This window comes from Coenobita brevimanus, chromosome 101 (genome assembly GCF_032717465.1).
Source record: "Coenobita brevimanus isolate Jiangsu-jjx chromosome 101, ASM3271746v2, whole genome shotgun sequence".
NCBI classification, from domain to species: Eukaryota; Metazoa; Arthropoda; class Malacostraca; order Decapoda; family Coenobitidae; genus Coenobita; species Coenobita brevimanus.
Window position 1 is genome coordinate 67,037,825 of NC_137054.1, and position 19,696 is coordinate 67,057,520.

Here is a 19,696-nt window from a genome sequence, read left to right on the forward strand (position 1 = left end):
TGTATCACCTGGCACTTGTCCAGGCTGAACGGTAGCCGCCACTGTTCACAACATGCCACTGTTTTAACCATGTGCTTCATTAGGTTTTCTTATCTTCTCGAACAATGAGGCAATACCCTCTACCTTTGTATCGATCACAGATTTTGCGGTTCGGCTGATGATGTGCACGGCTGTATCACTGACAAAATACAAATATACTGGTGTAGAACTGATCCTTGGATAGCTTCACTTGTAACTGATATCCAGCCAGAGGTGTCCCCCTTGGCTACCATATTCTTGTGCCCGTCAGTTGGCCAGTTTTCAGTCCATGCAGCTAGTTCTCCCCGTATGGCCAGTGCACGAGTCAGCGCCATCAACCTTCGGCGAGGTACGTTCTTGAACACCTTCTGGAAGTCTAAATAAAGAAGGTCAACTTCCTTGTGCGAGTTATATTTAGGGAACATGCAATGGAAAAGTTCAGTAAAAAGGTCAGACATGAAAAATGCCACCTAAAGTCAGGGTTGCGAGTCATAGAGTACTTTGTGCAGTTCTACATGATCTCCAGCCCGACCTTCAACTATATGCCTTGTAATACTCCTTCTCTCACAGATGTATGGCTAAATGGATGGTAATTTCCTGGGCAATGGTCATCTCCCTATTTAAAAATGGGGGCTCCATCTGATTTCTTCCAGTCCAACGAAACTTCTTCTGTAACCAGGAATTTATTAAAGATTGTACCCAGGTGAAGGGCCGCCTGGTCACTCGCTTCTTGCAGAACACTTAGAAAAAAATCTCGTCGGGATCGGGGGAATTTGTTGAGTTATATTATGCCTTCCTTTGAGACTGCTGCTTCGGTACACCACACACCCTTAGAAAATGTTTGGTGTACAGCTAATATTGTCTGAAGTGTTAGGCAGATTTAACACCCACACACCCACACACACACCCACACACACACACACACACACACACACACACACACACACACACACACACACACACACGCACACACACACAGATCACTTAACACTTTCAGATTCCCAAGACTCACTCTCATCTGAATAAAGTCTCTTGGTGTGAGCTGGAATAGAGCAAACCAGAGTTGTTCCCACGATGAGAGGGTAAGTGGCACCAGTAATAACAATGCCATGTTCCTGTGACACACTATCAGCTGAGTAAAATCGCCTGGCATTAACTGGAGCAGAATGCTAGAGTTATGCCGAACTTGAGAGGGTTATTTTGTCCTCTGTACCATATATAACTCTCCATTCTCACTTCGCCTGGGGGTTTATCGTGTGGTTTGGGGACGGCTTAGCCAGTGTTTACCAGCCTGTATCTGACATCATTTATCCATTTCCTACCCCCACTGCCACTGCCACGCCCACACCAGCCGACTGAGCCGTCCCCACAACACGTAAGATATCGCCAAGTGCGTTTCTAGTGAAGCTGCTGAGCCTGGAATTATTTAACCTTTACCTCTTCAGTATTATGACTAAACATTTTATTCTCGCCACCTCCTTACGTTATTACCCTACTTACGAAGGATTGCCAGTAGGGAAGGGGTTAATAAAGGCCGTACGTAACCCATCTAATTCAAAAAGCCTCCTCTAAGCTGAATAAAATCGTCTAAATATACCAAAAATTAAGTTTGAAAAGCGTCATCGGATTCCAGGGGTTTATATGATACTAATCGTCCTTATAACTCACCCAGTAGCCTCAGTAATTGTCAATAGAGGGAGAAAGGCTAACATTTACATCATAAAGACTTTTGCCCTTTCGTAAAAATAATGCAGTAATTAACTAGTCTTTGGAAATCTTACTCACCTAATCGCCGACCAGTCTCTATTTTTGCATAATAATTCTAGATTCCCGTCCCCGTTATGTACAACTGATCTTTGTAAATAACAGCAACCTAATCATTGAACACTTTTTGTGTGATTTTCTTATACTTCCTGTTTCAACGTAATATACAAACGGTATTTACGTCATCAGTAACCAGTTATGATGGTCGTGTCTTTGAGAAAAAAAAATAATACTGTACTTCTGTTTATAACAATAATAATAACAACAACAAACAGCAATAATAACAACAACAACAACAATAATAATAATAATAATAATAATAATAATAGTAGTAATAATAATAACAATAACAATAATAATAATTCTGCTGCAACTACTACTACTACCACCAGTAATAATAATAACAATAATAATAATAATAATTCTGCTGCAACTACTACAGCTATTACTACTACCACCAGTAATAATAATAATAATAATAATAATGATAATAATAATAATAATAATAATAATAATAATAATAACAATAATAATGCTACAACTTCTACTAATAACAACAATAATAAAAAAGGCGAAGAAATCTACAACAATGATAATCACAAAACTACACATTATTTTTTCCCTGTCGGTCTTAAGGTGGGCGGCACTTGTCATCGTGAATGGCGTAAGGTGAACAGGGTGACACCGTGAACTATACCAGGTGAAAGTTGAACTGCATTGAACTACCACACCCACCACACCACACCACCACACTACACCACACCTCTCTCACCTCCACGCCACACCACACTACAGCACACCTTTCTTACCGCACCCACTACACCACACCTCTCTCACCACACCCACTGCACCCAAATCTCGCAACGCGTATCACCACACCCACCACACCACACTCAACCACTCTTCTTACATCTCACCACACCACACCACCACACTACACCTACCTCTCACAACACATAACACCACACCACACTGCTCATCACACCCACCTCATCACACCACACCACGTCACTAACGACGTCAGCTTTCCGTTCATCAAATCTAGATGGTAGCAACTCTTCTTTGGCGATTTATTTTGCATATTACACTTGGTAGTCTCACGTGTGTTTATATCGTATTAATATCGATATAGTTTGCATCAATAAAATACAAGATGATGCTCTGGGGCAATGTGCGGAATAAATCGCTAAGGAAGAGGTGTTGAAACTGCAGGTCTGATGATGGAGAAGAAAATGATAAATGAGGTGGAGACAAGTGATAGACTTCGATGACAGTGAAAGTATTTTAGATTCCGATGATGGTGAAAACAAAGGTAGATTTCGATGATAATGAAAACAGTGACGGATTCCGATGATAGTGAGCAAAATGATAGCTCTTGATGATAGTGCTGAAAATGATGAAGGCGGTGTGATGTCGCGGTGGTGGTGGTGATGATGGTGCCACGGGTAATGATGGAGGAGACTGACAGCACTGATACAGACCGCTGCTTTACTCCTTCCTCTATAGACAGCTGGTTGCCTTGGACTCAGGGGCATATTGTGAAAACTGGGAGTGCGAAGGTTTGGACTCTCTTCCATTTTTCTTTACAAAAGTACAGAAGCATGTGAGGAAGAAACTTATATTTGACTTTTTTGTATCTTCGCAGCTACCAATTACAGGGGTTCTAAAAATGTCAGCCAAAAATTAGGGACTTACTAACTCCTTGGGGCACTCAGTTTTAATAATTCGGTTGTCCAGCTTTCACCTGCTGTGGGTGGACTGTATTGCATAATGTTTTGTTCATGTTTATGCGATGTGCTTCACTCCTATACAGTATGATCATGTCTAATGCTTTTCTCCAGTATTAGAAAAAGCTTGGAGGATTACCACTGAAAACTATCTTGGTACGCCCAAAACGTAATAAGAAACAATAATTACACCAATAAATTATGGCAAAATTAGCTGAAAATTATAGTTCATCTACATTAGCTGGAGCTTGGATATATTTTTCTTATTCCTAATAATTGGAGTTGCGGTGGTTCGAAATGTTCTGTAGTATACTCGTTTCGCGATGTCTGCTTCCCTCGTCAGGATTTGAATCCAAGTCCTCACCCATTCTTACTTCACCACCGCTGACAAAGGTTATTCCTGTCTATCACTCTTCCTCCGAGGGGAAAGTCCTCTGTCTTACAGCGAACCTCATTCTGACCAAAACATATATTTACCCATCACATATTGCCTGCCACGTGCGTAGAATATGTGTAGGGGTGGACAGGGATCAGAAATACTTGGTTGTAAGGAAGGTGATGGTCAAGTGGTTGTAGAAGTGATATGCTGACTAGGAGGACGTGAGTTCGATCCTAGATTAGGGCAGGGAAGAATCTAACAATTTGAAGTTCGTTAAAAGAGACCACTGATATTTCACGTGATTCACCAGCGTGTCATAAAAGACACCTCCTCTAATACCATCGCATTAGTCCTGAATGAGACAGCCCTATCAAGTATTCAGTATGGAAGGTGGGTATTAGCGATGAAGTGGTGACATGGGAAGGTTAGAGAAAGGGACCATCAAGTTTACACGAGTCGGTCATATAAAAATAAATATACGGGACCTAACAAAGAGGAACTTATCACAACACTAATCAGGACTGAAGGTCTAAACACATACTGTACGTTTCTGAAGCGTAATTGTATTGAAACTGTATGTATGACGGAATATTATGCCATTATTTGAGCAGTATTTTCCATATTTCATCATTCATCATCATCATCGTAACCGTCTTTTCCACATACGAATGAGGCGGAGGAGGATCCAGAAATAAGGAAAGAGGGAGCGCGAAAGTGGGAGAACTAAGGTAAATTGGGCCACAGCATCACTGACACAGCATTCAAGCCCCCGGAATCCTGGCTCCATTTCTCCCTCACCTTTCAGAACCTCCAGTCTTCAAGATTAATGACTCCTGTTTTGAATTATTTTTCTCACAAATAGCAATTATATTCTTGTAAAAAAAAAAAATCTTGCTTATTACCTTCTCGTTGGGTGATGCTAGGGCTGGACGGGGTTTCATTCCCATTAATCCGATTATGTATTTTTTGGTTTTATTTTTGGGCCCAACAGATTATTTCATTTAACATATGAAGGCCTCTCTATTAGTAAAGGTGTTTTTGAAGACTATTTCTACCTTGCCCAGTTCAAACAGTCTTTACAGTGGTGTGTAAAATGGTCTAACGATAAAAAATATATAATGAAAGTTACGTCGTCAAATTGAAGGGAGTTACCGACACACACACAAAAAAAGTGATATAGTGATGATCCAGCATTAAAATGAACTACTTGACTCAACTGACGTCTTTTTGTAGCTTATTCTTGTTACTTCCAGCGGTTGAATTTAACTTTGAAAAAAATATGGCAGTTGAGAGAATAGGAACATCAGTAAACTCCACCAGATATCTTTATAAATTAAATTAAATAACCAGGTAACAAAAATAAATAAATAAAATCCTCGGACTGAGAGATTCAATAAAGTCTGGCTAATTACTGAAGTTTTAAGAGCAGAATAGATGACTGTCATCGTTCAGATCCACGAGACACTAACGGTACTGGGACGTAAGTTAGGCACGATACCTTGCAGGAGTATAATGTATAAATTAAATAGCTTTGAACACTTGGAAGTTGTACTGAAGATGGAACTAATAATCGAAAGGTATAAAAATGATCTTGTGTTGTTTTTTGATAGTAGTAGTAGTAGTAGTAGTAGTAGTAGTAGTATTTTTACTATTATTATTATTATTACCGCAACAACAACAACAACCAGCTACTACTACTACTACTATTAATTATTATCAAGTTCTACCTGACCTTAAATTCTGGCAACATGGGTAACTCAAGGAAAAAGCTCCAGTTCACCATTTTTCTTTCATTATATATCCAAAAAGTGCTCAATCATTACATAAGCCGCTTGTAGAGAGAGAGAGAGAGAGAGAGAGAGAGAGAGAGAGAGAGAGAGAGAGAGAGAGAGAGAGGGAGGGAGGGAGGGAGAGAGAGCAGAACCGTGGATGTAATGAGGTTGGTGGTAATTGTGGTGATGTCATTGGTGAAAGGAATAGCAATTACACGGGTATGAGGCAGAGTCATGGTGGTGGCGGTGGTGATTGTGATGATGATAATGAGGAGTGGTGGTGATAGTCATGTGATGGTGATAATGATGGTGACAATACCTGTGGATATGACAGTATGAAGAATTAAGATGAAGAACATAGGGAGACTTATGCTAACGGAGAATGATAAGGACTATGATGGTGAAGGTCATGAGGGTTAGAGGAACTGATAAGCGAACAGGATATTGATAAGGGAAGGACACTGAAAGGACATAGAGAACTCATTAACCCCCCTCCTCATCGGGAAAACTCTAGTCAGCCAGACGATTTTGTTCAACTGAGAGAGAGAGAGAGAGAGAAAATGGAAGAAATAGAGCAAGGCATGAGAGTTGCGTGAAAGGAAGGGAATGAGTAAGCAAAAGATGAGAAAACACGGCTAAAGAAAGAACAGGAAGCCATGAGTAGGGAAAATACAGCAAACTAAGAGTGAAAGTGAGAGTGAGAGAGTGAAAGTGAAAAAGAGAGAGAAAATGGTGAAAGAGATGAGAATTTACGTCGAATTTTAAAACCCTTTCAGCCCGATGAGTTTTTTTTTTTTTAATCGCATGTCCAGTGAATTTATTTCATTATTGCCCTTGGAGAGCATGGAGAGTGAGAGATTAACGAGAAGAGTGTATGTGGGTGAGGTGGAGGGGGGGAGAGGGAGGGGGAGACCTAGAATGAGCTGGAGGGATGGAGTGGAGAGGTATATGAGAGAGGAGGGTGTGAACTGGGGGGAGGGCAGTATTATGGCAGGAGACAGCGACATGGAGGTGATTTGTTTGTGGCCACACCTTGAGAGATTAAGGCGTCTGGGTATTGATGAGTGATTGATTATTCTTGCTGGTCTGGCTACTGATTGATTGATTGATTGATTATTCTTGCCACCTACACACGATTTTATTCAGCTTAGGGAGGACCACTGGCTACGAAGGGGTTACTGAAGGCTGTATCTGATCCCTCCAGCTCGACAGTCACTCAAGCTGCATAAAGCCACTCAGACAAAGAACGAAATACGAAATATGTCATTGAAACAGTTACAATAGTGGTGGTGGTGGTGGTGGTGGTCGTGGTAGTAGTAGCAGAAATGGTGGTAGGATAGTAGTAATCGGTGTGAAGGAATTAATGAAGATACGACAAGCCAATTTAGCTCAAGTGAAGGAGGACGAGTTGTGAAGAAATTAGCATAAATATAGCAAAAATATAACGAAGTATAGCAAATGTAGCAAAAATGTATATAATGAAATATAATGAAAACAAAGTCATGGGACTGTGGGTGGGGGGGAGGAGTGAAAGTGAGAGAGAGAGAGAAAATAAACGAGGAGGGCATGAGAGTTGCATCACGCTCTTGAAAGCAGCAGACGGGTAATGGTGACGAAACTGACTTGGAGAGGAATTCGAAAATCATATGGGTGGAAATATTTGAAAACCCAGGCTCCTACGACTCACTCGCAGCTGAATAAAATCGTCTGGAATATATGCTAGAGTTACCCCGATCATCTAGGGGTTAATTTAGGCATGGAAGTGGGCAGAGAATGTTTATTTGTGAAGCTTCTGCATGTTTATTTGGCCTTGCGATTCTCTCTCTCTCTCTCTCTCTCTCTCTCTCTCTCTCTCTCTCTCTCTCCAATGTTCGTCTTACTTCTTATGTATTTTGTTGTTAATTTTCCTTTATCAGTATTCAAATTTTATTTTGCGTATTTAGATGGATGGACAGGTAGTTACATAGAAAGATATGCATACAGACAGATAGATAGATAGATAGATAGATAGATGGACAGATGCTTAGACATATGGATGGATGGATAGATAAATATATAGATAGACGAATGACAGATAGACTGGGTTAGGGATGGGGTGCCAGTAAGCCTCCTAGGGATGTTTTCTAAGTTGTAATGTAGGCTTCTTAGCATATTCAGCCATTGTTCTGCACCTCACGCCTCAGTCTCCTCTGGTATGTCACGGATGCCAAGTATGTTGATATAAACACCATGTACACAGCACGAGAGGAGACTGTTGGGTGTCATATGCAAAATACATCACTTAGAAATAAGTGTCACCAAGCGACCTGAACGGACACCTCATCCAAACCGATTTATTTCGTCTATTGCACCTGAAAATTCTATTCTGTTATTGATGCAACCTATGTCTAAGTTAGAAAAAGTTTATACAGAATACGAGAGACTCTTAAAGTGCAATAGACAAAATAAATCGCTTAGGATGGGGGTTACGAACAGCCCAAAGTCACTTGGAATATGGAAGGTGAAAGACATGGTGTACTTTCAAGTCTGCCTCACTTATACGGACACACGACCCCTGGGTTGTTGTTTTTCATCAACCCCGGTCTGTATGGCTGAGCAGACCCATCAGTCGCAGGAAAACAGAACGCCCCTGCAAGGCCATCCAGGGCCATACTGATGCTTCCCTGCCGGTGACGGCTTCTCGTCACAGCGAGGCGTGGGGAAAATTGTAAAAGTTCGGTTCCTGGATGGACGACGCATTTACGTCTCTCCATCCAATTAACAGGAACATCATTGCAGGCACCACATCATCCCGTTAGCTGTTAATATGGTTACTACCCAGAGTTGTAACTGTTTTCCTAGATTACAGCAGACCATCAGGCTTGTCGCTCAGTACAGAGCCACTTAAGTGAAAAGCAACATAATAAAATGTGACAGGAAGGGAAGAGAAATAAGAAGAGAGGAGGGTAGACAAAGATACTGGAAGAAAAAGGTGAAGGTATGAGCGTGTAACAGTGAAGGCAAGTGGCACCCCTCCACCTTCAGGGGCCGCAACACAGGCCCTGAACGTGTCTACCAGTGCTGCTCGCCCATGAAGAAGGCGTGTACAAGCCGCCCGCCACAATACATACATTCATCCTTACATGCTATTCACTCCAATCCTCCTCCTCCTCCTCCTCCTCGTTCTCCCCTTGTTGCTCCTGCATCCCCTTCTCCTCTTGCTCCCTCTCCTACTCCTGCTCTTCCTCTTCTTCTTTCTCCTCCCACTGCTCCTCCTCCTCCTCCTCCTCCTCCTTCTTCTCTTCCCCTTCCTTTCCTCGTCCTCCTCATTTTCCTCCTAGTTCACCATCACTACTGCTTCAACCTTCATCACAACCACCACCACGACCATCTCTTACTCCTCCTCCTCCTCCTCCTCCCTCCTCCTCTTCGTCTTCTTCCTCTTCCTCCAATTCCTCCTCCTCAGGCGAATCTCTCCTTCCCTGGTCAGTCTCTTCCCTGCCCCTCAGCCGGACATGCCCCCTCCCATTGTCTGCCTTGTTTGGTGCCCCCATGCCCTCCAAACCACCCCTCTGACGTCACACACACACACACACACACACACACACACACACACACACACACACACACACACACACACACACACACACACACACACACACACAGGAAAAGGGAATACAAAGGGACGATTAAGGAAAGGAAATGGAGGGAGAAAGAAAGGAAGTAGATAGACAGATAGAGAGAGAGAGAGAGAACGAGAGAGAACGAGCTAAAACACTCGAGGCACATTATGAAAAGATAACTAAAGACAAAAAATAAACAGAAGAAAATAAGAACTGAAAGAATAAAAATAACAAAGATGAAATGGCAGGAAAGAATATATATGTGAGGCAAGGAAATGTAAAGTGAAAGTGGAAGACATGATAAAAGAAAAAAAAGTAATGTAAACGAGTGGCAGTAAATTCACAAAACTTGACACTGTATTGATTAAGATTACAGGCAGAAAAATGACCCGGACTTTCGTCCTTTTGCAGCTTATTTCACGTAGCTTAGTGGCAGAAAAAGACAATACAGCAACTTTACATTCTTATCCTTTCCATAACACTTCCTCGTGACTAGCATCATCTTCCAGCGTTGATCAATTCTTACAGCTCAGCAATCAAGAAAGAGAGATGGAGATTTTAGGCCAAGTTAGAGTAAAATGAGTATAGATTTGGGAGTATTGTTGACAAGTGAAAGTTAAAGGACGGAAATTCTCCTGATAGTGGTAACAGGTGCAGCTTCAGGCTCATTTAAACGTGAACCCAGGGGATGGCAGTTCAAAGTTGCCGTTCTTCCAATCCACCATCCTCCATTCCGTGGGTAGGGAGGGGAATGAGGAACGTTTGTATAACCGGGCAGCTCCACCGCCCTGTTAAATCGGTGCCACCACGTGAAGGCGTCCCTCTCCACCACCACGCCTTCTTGATGCAAACAGTAATTATCTCAACCCCATATATCCCATGGCTCCTCTTCATTTCAAATAAACTACTACCAGACAATTTTATTCAGCTAAATTGAGCTCCATGGTAAAGAGAAAGGTAGTCAAGGCATAATCTATCCCCTTTAACTCGACAAATCTGTCTTAAGGTAAAAAAAAATCGTGTGGAAAGAACAAGAACAAAATGCAGTAGAAAATCACGTTATAGGACTGAAAGGGTAAAGAAATTAAGTCAAATCTTTTCTTCTACAGGCAAGATATGGGGGGGAGAGAGAGAGAGAGGGGGAGGATTGAGGTTTGAGGCAGAGGTTTGATGTTGAGGGAGGTTGGCTGTCATCCGTGTTCTCGTGCCTGGACCGCTGGGAGCAACTTGCCATACGGTACTGTTACCCTAATCTCAAGCCTTCCCAACACCCGTATCTCGTCGGCCAAGGAGTCTCACAACCCCCTTACCAGTCTGTTTCTGCGTATGGCACGTTCAAATTCCCACATACAGTAAAAGAAACAGCTATCTTTCCAGTTTCGCCTGAAGAAACTGGCGAAACACAATGAAAACCAGATCTCTGCCATAGTGCTTGTTTTAGATGGTGCGATTTTTCCACTCTGTATTCGTCGACCTTTGGGATGATGCTTGTGTCTATGCCTGTACGTTATTTATGCAGTCTATGTCCATGATACAAAGTCACAGATAACAGACGAGAGAACAGCAAGGCGAAACAGATAAATCGCTGGGGAGAAAGTGCTAGAAATATCCACCTAAAGTGCCAACATTCTCACTTCTGTCTCCACGATCCACATTTTTACTAGACCTACCATCTCGTCACCCTGGCCGGCCTTCATGCAACTCTTCCTTACCAGTTTATTTCGACATATGGTGCGCTAATATTCTCTTTTATGCTGTCTACGTAAAATATATCAGTACTGGGGGGGAGGGGGATAAACACTGAAGAGGATATCGAGAGGTAATATGCAAGAAATAAACTCGCCTGGAAAAAAATGCTACGAAGCCTCCCGTACTCATGAGAATTATGGTTGTGCAAACCACTTGTAGTTAGATCTATTTATTTATCTATTTTTTTTTAAAATCCATCTGTGTGTGTGTGTGTGTGTGTGTGTGTGTGTGTGTGTGTGTGTGTGTGTGTGTGTGTGTGTGTGTGTGTGTGTGTGTGTGTGTGTGTGTGTGTGTGTGTGTGTGTGTGTGTGTGTAATGAAAACTAAGTGTGTTCAGTGTTGTGTACAAGGTGAGCACCAGTAATTACAAAACTGTATATCCCACCTCGCTAATACACTGCCTTCACAGTCAAAATATACAGTTAACAAAATACACACACACACACACACACACACACACACACACACACACACACACACACACACTGAAACTGTAAGGACCCAGGGCTAGGCTACCACAGTCCAACACATAAAAGCATAAATAATCAGCCTACTCCCCTTGATGATATTTCACGATGGAATAACCTTCGTTCACATCTTACTATCAATCCAAGCGTATAGCTAGGCCGTCACTCAGCTTGGCGCCTTCTAAGCACTAAATTACCAAGTTAGATAGTAGAGAAATTGTACATGTTACTGAAAAGGACAGATAGTGTATAGCCGATTTGTCTGGTGGAACTAGGCCATGCCTATAACGTGAATACTATGTTGCATGATATTCGGTGAGATCTAGTTATCTGGCAAGAATGAGTCTCCTTGTTTACTATGCATACGTATCTTCCAGTCTGTCTGCATCTGGCCAACAACTAAGCTGTAAGGCGGATACAGATATTTGTCATTAAAATATATATATATATATATATATATATATATATATATATATATATATATATATATATATATATATATGTATATATATATATATATATATATATATATATATATATATATATATATATATATGTATATATATATATATATATATATATATATATATATATATATATATATATATATATATATATATATATATATATATATATATATATATATATATATATATATATATATATGTATATATGTATATATATATATATATATATATATATATATATATATGTATATATGTATATATATATATATATATATATATATATATATATATATATATATATATATATATATATATATATATATATATATAATACCGTACTCTAACCAGGTACATGTGTATCGGAAAAAAGAAGGCGGCTTGAATAAATGCCTATATACTCCACGAGGGTCATTACAACAGAAATCAGTTCAATGCTTAGTCCAAGTATTCTCCTTGAATACGACACACTACCATCGATCCTGGTCCTCAGTTGTACTAATGGGCGCCCGGAGGCAATGGGGAAGCAGTCATTGTCCCTGAGTGTTATCGGCCTGGAAATCGAGTTTGAGGTTCTTTAGTTGCAGGCTGACTGTGCCACCCAAAGGACCACCGACTCCCACATTTATATCACAACACAAGGCACGGCGAGAGTAGTGATCCCTTGCTTGCTGATTGTATACAATGAGGAGATTTCCATTTCATGTCCTGCATGTATTTTATAAGGTCAAGGGTGCGCAAGTCGGCCGCTACAGTGCATACATACATACATAAACACATACATACAATACATACATACATAAACACATACGGAACATGCATACATACACGAGATGGCCTGATAAAAGAACGTGCACCTGGCATCGTAAAAGCAGTACCATAGCGAGGGAAACATGATGCTGTAGTAACGAAAATAAGTTATAATTTTTGTTGAACACTGTGAATATTGATGGTGAAAAACAGAGAGAGAAGATTTTACGAATGCTAGGTGTGATGTGCAGTGAGAGGTAGAGTAATTTGAGGGGTGCTGTTGGGTGAGGAGGAGGAGGAGGAGGAGGAGGAGGAGGAGGAGGAGGAAGAGGAGGAAGAATATGAAGTCGAAGGTTTAACTCAATACCTATGGACTCAACAAGATATTAAGGCAATAATTTTTCTTCTTAAGTCTCAATCTTCCATTAGAACACGAGCCGCAATAGTCGATGCTAATTATATACTGCTGAGGGTAAACGAGGAACTGAGGAAAACAAACTGAGCTTATTTGTTTGATCGGCACCGAGAACCGAACTCGAGTTTTATCAGTTGCCAGTAAAGACGAGCTAACCAATGCGCTGCCGACTCCCCCATGAGGTGCGGTGAGAGAGAGATCAAGTGCAGTTAGAGTGAGATGAAGTTGGGTCAGAGTGAGGTGAAGTAGTTAGAGTGAGATGAAGTGGAGTCAGAGTGAGGTAAAGTGGAGTCAGAGTGAGATGAAGTGGAGTCAGAGTGAGATGAAGTGGAGTCAAAGTGAGATGAAGTGGAGTCAAAGTGAGATTAAGTGGAGTTAGAGTGAGTTCAAGCTGAGTAAGAGTGAGAGTAAGTAGCCAGAGTGAGATTAAGTAAAGTCAAAGTGAGATTAAATGGAGTCAAAGTGAGATTAGGTAGTCAGAGTGAGATTATGTGGAGTTAGAGTGAGATTAAGTGGTCAGAGTGAGATCATTTGAAGTCAGAGAGAGAGAGATCAAGTGGAGTCAGAGTGAAAGTAAGTAGAGTCAGAGTGAGAGCAAGTGGAGTCAGATGATGATCAAGCAAAGTCAAAGAAGGATAAGCAGCATCAGAGTAAGATCAAGTAGAGTGAAAGTGAGATAAGACAGAGTGAGATCAGGAAGAGAGGGAAGGCCATCCAGTTGTTTAACAGTACACCTCACTTCACCACACGCTTTAAGCCTGCTCAGCCACACACATTTGTCTAGGAATGTAAATGGAATGAGACAACACAATTTTATATCCACCCGCCGGGCAAAACAGAAGGCCGGTCCTCCTGCTGCTGTCTGAGAGGTAAATGTTAAACACGACTACCACCATCACCACCGCCACTACCACCATCACCACCACCACCAGCAACAGCGATGACGACGGCGATGATAAATGAATAAATAAGCAAATAAAAAAAATAACAAATGAGAGGAAGGAAAGAGTACGCTATGCAGAAAAAATAAATAAAATTATAAAAAAAAACTTAAATATGGCGAACTTGGATAGAAATGGCAAGCAGCTAAATAGGTCAGACTGGTGAAAGCTGAAAGAGACCCTTACCTTGCAGCGGAATTATAGAGGTTATTGATGATGAAGGAAAAAATGCATTCGGATAATTACAGGATATCGAAGCTTGTTAAATCACTAAGGCTTTGTAATTTTCCTGATTTATATAATGGTGTAAGGTATCAGTTACTATCCAATATTTTTTTTTTTAACTCTCACTTAATGTCTCTTGACAGATCAGTTTCACGTAACCTACAGATATTTAGAAAGTATGTCTGGGAAATGGCAAGTCATTGAATATCACATCTGAAATAGTAAAACATTTTATGAACATGGGTTATCTTCTAAAATCCTGCTCTTTAAATCTGGCACATTGTTCCTTTTCAAAAAGCAGATATTTTTAGTTATACGTCCACAAAATGCTTTCTGGTAATTATCCGATATCGTACAGTACGAGGCCACCAGTATAACATTTCTCCTCGTTCAGATTTCTTCCTGAACCTAAAAACATTTACGATTTCACAAAATGATGTCTCAGGATCTTGCAAATTGACAGTCAGTCGTCAAGTGGGTCATGGCTACTTGATGATGGATGCTGTCAAGGAAGGTAAGTGGCTTCTCTAATCCCACTTTTTATAAGCAGTTCAAAGGCTTCATTTATAAAGAATTCTAATCACTTTTCACGATAATTAAGTCTCCACAACACTTAGCTTTTATCACAGATTATTTTGGGCTGTATTTCATTATAATATTTACCCTAATTTGACTTTTCACTGTTTGCTTGCTGTATAAATGAGGACAGACGAATATAAAGGCGATCGTCAAGTTTAGGAGGGTGTGTAATGACTGCCCCGGGTCCTGTTATCTGCTGTGACACGTAACATGGTCACCAAGTACAATTTTACTCTCACTTGTACTCTTGCTTTTTGCCTCTAGTTTTTTCTGTCATTTACTTGATTCAACCCTTCAGTCCCACAACGTATTTTTGCGCTGGTTTCTTGCAGCCCACAGACTAATACAATTCCACTGTCGCTTGTAATGTAGTTTTTTAATGGCCTTGGTTCTGTGTCTTTTCCCCTCATTAACCCCTATAGTCTGATGGTAGATTTTCTTTTTTTTTTATTTTTTGCTATATACAGATTTATTTGTTCAGTTTGAGAGAGTTTTTCGAGCTGGAAGGGTTATATACAGTCTTCTTTAACTCCAAAATTATGAAGTGACTCTCAAAAGTTAAATATAATCACCTGGAATTGGCAAGATTATGTTTTTAAAAATCATCACTATATATAAGAGGTTTAAAGGGAAAGGAGAAGAGATGAGAATTAGATGGATAATGGAAGGAGGAAACGAGGAGGAATAGGATGAAGAAGTGGTGGAAGGAAGGAAGGAAGGCAGGAAGGAGGGGCGAGTGGAGAGGGACATGAAGGAGAAAGGGGAATTTTTGCAGAGAAAGAGCTGGGAAGGAAAGGAGGAGGCATGGGTGTGTGGGTTGAAAAGAGACATAACAAAGTGTGTGTGTGTGTGTGTGTGTGTGTGTGTGTGTGTGTGTGTGTGTGTGTGTGTGTGTGTGTGGGGGTGTGGGTGTGGGTGTGGGTGTGGGTGTGGGTGTGTGTGGGTGTGTGTGGGTGTGTGTGTGTTTCAGAATATTAAGAAAATAACGGGGAGAGAGAGAGAGAGAGAGAGAGAGAGAGAGAGAGAGAGAGAGAGAGAGAGAGAGAGTAGTGTTCAATGCCATTGGTGGAGTGGCAGGTGGTGGAGTGAGGTTAACAAGCACAGATAAGGAGTGTGGAATGCTATTGTCGGCTCTCTCTCTCACTGATTCACTCTTGTCCCTCCTCCCCAAATGGTACACTCAGGGACAATAGTGTGCCTGATATTCCCACCGCATCTGCTTCACATTTAGCCCAAGTCCTTTATTCTCCTCCCTGACGCATCGTATCAGAGACTCATCTATGGGCAGAGAAACATACCAAACCTCTCACAGCTACGGGACAAACCTTTTAGCCAGCAGCGGAAAGTGGGAAGTACTACAGAAGAGGTGAAATATTAGGCAGACTTTTCCCCCTGTCTCACCCTCCTTTTCTCACCCTACAGCTCGTTGAGAGTGGGTATGGCGCGTCTGTTTTCCAGGGAGAAGAAGGCAAAGGAAGAGAAGTGCGTCAAATCGAAAACATTATTGAAAACAGCTTTGAGCCAACTATGCTATTATTACACAAATCGTTTTAGGGCTACCTGTGATGTTTGTGGTTGATGTGAGGTTTTTGGTCTCATAAAGTGGAATGAGGTTTCATAATTTCTCTCTCTTTCTCTCTCCCTCTCTCTCTCTCTCTCTCTCTCTCTCTCTCTCCCTCCCCCAAGAGTTAAGACCTTCATCAACAACTGTCTTTCCTCAGCTGAACAGAATCATGTGTAGGTCGTCAGAATACCATTAAAAAAAAAAAAAAAAAAAAATCGTAGCACAGGGGGTTACTGAGATAACTTTTTGTCCCTTCAGTATCCACGGTCTTCACTGGCTGCATTAAATCGTCTGTAGGAAGCCGGAACGAAACAAAAACATCATCATACTACGAATGTACGAAGGGCTCTTGTGTGATGTTCCTCCTGTGTGTATGGGAGTCGTATTCTACGTTAGTCTGAGAGATTTCGTAAACCCTTTTTTACTTATTCCATCTGCACATTACACTTCAGCATTCTCTTGTGCGTTACTGATGCAAAATTATACTGATATTAAAAACGATACAAACAGCATAGAAGAGAAAGTTAAGGTCTAATCTGCAAAATATACCGCCAAGGAAAAGTTGTTGCAAAGCCTCCTAGTATTACCTACGTATGGCTCATTTTAAGCATCCATGTGTGTGTGTGTGTGTGTGTGTGTGTGTGTGTGTGTGTGTGTGTGTGTGTGTGTGTGTGTTTTATTCAGTCTAGAAGGGTCTTTCAGGGTCTTTTAGAAGTGAGGCGGGTTACTGAACGGTTTATCAAACTTCTGCAGTTCGTAAAATCTCTCCAAAGTAACATAATATCAGGTAGTAATAAGATAAAAATTAAATCCTGGGGTTGATTGAGTTATAGTGGACCATGTGACGTTATGTGGTTTAATACATTCGTAAGTAGGTTTTGTATCATATTTTGGGTACAGTGAGCATGATTATAGAGGTGGGATACAGCCATTGCCATTCATTCATATACAGTACTGGTGGTGACGTGCTTCTGTCACGTCACTCACTCACACTTCTCACGCTTGTCATTCCTAAGAGAAAATAGCACGGTTGATGATACGCAAAACTTTCTGGCCAAACACAAATCATAAGCAAATATATAGCACGTAAACCTTATTATGCTGACTCCCTTATTTATGACTTTGAGTGGCTGAACAAGGAGAGGAGATTCTGACTTACGAGATTGGGGTCAGCAGAAAATTGGAGTGCTGAGGGTATTAGAACTTGGCGGAGATTTTCGTCCTTTTGAACTTTATTTCCATACCTCAGTGGCAGAATACGACAATACTATGGTTCCAGATCCTTCGAAGACAGCGCCATATTTAACCGCTAATTTCTTGCTACGGTTCAGCATGGAAGAAGAGAGACAGCAGTTTTAGGCCGTCTTAGTGAGCTCAGTATAATTTTTAAGCCGCGGGAAGTGAGTGTGTAGTTCAGTGTGACGGTATTCATCTTCGCTTTTACTAGATAATTTGGATGTTAATAATAAATAGACGAGAGAATTACTGTTCAATAAAGAGGTGAGAGGAAGGTTTAAGAGGTGAGAATAAGACTGACAGGAATAACTTTTACAGAACTCTCTTAACCTCATTTCCATTGAGGTTATGACACACACACACACACACACACACACACACACACACACACACACACACACACACACACACACACACACACACACACACACACACACACACACACACACACACACACACACACAAAGTCGTGCATCTTGGGAGTGGGAAGACCTTTTTTTTTTGGATTTTCAGTAGGATTTTTTTCCCCTTGTTTTGTTATGGACGATTTTTTGGAGAAGTTTATCTCGGGCAAGTTTTTTATTAAGGGGATTTTTTTTCACAGAATTTCTGAAGATGTAATGTCAGGATTATTATTATTTTTTATTACAATTATTATTTCATTTATCACCATTATCATTATTATTATTATTATTATTATTATTATTATTATTTTATTTATTACCATTATTATTATTGTTTTATTTATGATTTTTTTATTCTCTCCAAGGGTGAAGATTTGCTCAGGGAGGATTTCTTATGGGGATTTTTCTGGACAGAGATTTTACTCGAAAAGCTTTACCAAATGGCTTATTGAAGGGTGATCGCCTCAGTGAATAATTTTCCTGGGAATGATATGAGTGATTATAAGGAGGCCACTCTCAAATTAGTTTTTCTCGGATAGATTTCAAGATTAGTGGAATGATGATGACAGTGTATGAAGAAAGGGGTTCGTGTGATTAAGTGTTGCAGGAGGGATAAGTACTGGACACATTTGGTAGATGATTTTGTCAGAGGCTAAACAGAGGTAATCATAAACCCTATAGAGTTTCACTTCCGTAAAAGATTATTTGTGTGCACTTAATCTTCGCCTATATAGCTACCTAACACTTCACAGTCAAACCTGGGAGACTTTATGGAAGGTGAAAGTGAATGAGAAGGGATGTACAGTGTATGATATTCCATGAGGGGAAATGTAGGAGTATTCAAAGAAGTGTACGTATGAACTATGCAGTGTAGAATGAAGAATATAGTTGTTTTTAAGAAAAGGAATATCTAGCGCGTGAGAGTAAACAAAAGTGTAGAGGAACAACAAGTCCGTTTGGCCTTAGCAATGATAACCATGTCATCGAGAACTTCCGACACAGTCATCACTCAGTTATGAATCAAGGTCACACCCTTTTTGTTGTTCTTAGGTTTATTTATTTCCATTCCCCCCTGAAACTCTGCCCTTTCCCCCCCTTCTACTGTGATATACCCTCTCTCTCTCTCTCTCTCTCTCTCTACATACAGAGACAGACACAAACAGATAGATAGATAGATAGATAGATAGATAGATAGATAGACAGACAGACAGACAGACAGATAGATAGATAAAGATATAGGTATAGATAGATGTACAAGTTCAGATGCTGGCAAAACGTTCGAGGGAGACCTTCGGAATCCCTGATAGAATGACCAGGCCCATACTCCTTTACAGCTTTCTCCACCCTCTCCCTCGTCCCCAGCCTCCTCCCTTTCCCAGCCTTGGTGCCTTTGGATGTTTACCATACACACACCGACTTCCTGCAATCCGGGGTGAGCCTCTGTGTATGCAGGCACAAGCCGACTGTCAGCACTGCATAATAAATAAACTATCGTCCTCGCATATGCCCAAAAGTCACTGCCTTCTATAATCATTCTTGTTTCTTAGCAGAGCTGCGCTTTGTTCTGTCATCCTCATTAACTGCAAAAGGTTGTACTCAGCGGAGGGAAACTTCCATCGCCAAATGCTTTACCACACGATT

The 19,696-nt window shown here is 40.8% G+C and overlaps 1 protein-coding gene across 2 annotated transcripts in view; it reads right to left on the bottom strand.

Moving 5' to 3' along the window:
* Positions 1-19,696, bottom strand: part of LOC145414978 (coactosin-like protein) — a 94,124-nt gene that overhangs the window by 55,304 nt on the left and 19,124 nt on the right. The gene's annotated exons all lie outside the window — the stretch shown is intronic.